The 927-nt window shown below is 41.0% G+C and overlaps 1 long non-coding RNA gene across 1 annotated transcript; it reads left to right on the plus strand.

The window, feature by feature from the left end:
• The first annotated feature begins 23 nt into the window (after positions 1-23).
• Positions 24-645, plus strand: LOC107735681 (uncharacterized). The gene is made up of 3 exons (XR_001639482.1): positions 24-285; positions 376-427; positions 573-645. It is a non-coding gene; the product is annotated as an uncharacterized LOC107735681 (long non-coding RNA).
• The last annotated feature ends 282 nt before the right edge of the window (positions 646-927 follow it).

Genomic DNA, 927 nt, shown 5'->3' on the forward strand with positions numbered 1-927 from the left:
AATAACATTGTTTTTGACCTCAGGGTGATGATGAGAGTCAGTCTGCGAGTCCCGAGTCTCCACCGCCTCATAGGAGATCAATCCAGGAGAGTTTGTCCCTGCCGGTCGCCATATCTTCCCCTGCTAACCACCAGAAGGATGAAGGTTCTATTACAAGCAGCAGCCAGTCAGTGCAGAGGGATCTTCAAGGCCCTGCCCTCTCCTCTCCTAAAGACTCCTCCCCCTCCAGCTTCCTGCGGAATGTAAAGAAGAGAGAGTCCAAAGGCAAGGGCAAAGAGGTCAAAGGTAACAAGCTGGATAATCAATCCATGTTAGCCTGGAAATCAGATGTTTGTCTGTGTTTGTATTTTAATACAATTCTTTTATTTATTTCAGATGAGTCTAATGATGCAGCTGGAAAAACTAAAAGAAGATTCCCAGACTTTGGGTAAGAGCAGAATTCCACACCTTTCTCCATAGCATTTTACAATATAACTAAATGGTTTACAGTGACCTTTTGTTTTGTTCTTATTGTAAGTTCATTAAGGATTGTGTTGTTGTATGTAATGTGTTTTTCTGACTGTTTCTGATAGTGGTTTAAGGAAATCAGGAGGAAAGGGGAAAAAACTAAGCAAAGAAGCTACGAGGGCGTCACTGGACAGCAGGTAGACACACACGTTTGGTTTCCGTGTTTTATAGACATAATGGTTTTTATACTGTCCAAACTGTATTTTCTATCCCCTTACTCTAAACCTACCCCTTACAGAAAACGTTCTGCATTTTTAGATTTTTGGAAAACTTCTGTATGATTCATCAGCTTGTTTCCTCAAGGCGGAAAAAAAAAAGACTGGTATTACTATACTTCTGGCAGGGTCAGAAATGAACTTTTTGCCCCCTGGAAATGATTTCCTGGGGCATTTTTTACATTTGTGAGGCCAATTTTTATCA

Source organism: Sinocyclocheilus rhinocerous, unplaced genomic scaffold, assembly GCF_001515625.1.
Source record: "Sinocyclocheilus rhinocerous isolate Xijiao unplaced genomic scaffold, SAMN03320098_v1.1 C36234228, whole genome shotgun sequence".
Lineage (NCBI taxonomy): Eukaryota > Metazoa > Chordata > Actinopteri > Cypriniformes > Cyprinidae > Sinocyclocheilus > Sinocyclocheilus rhinocerous.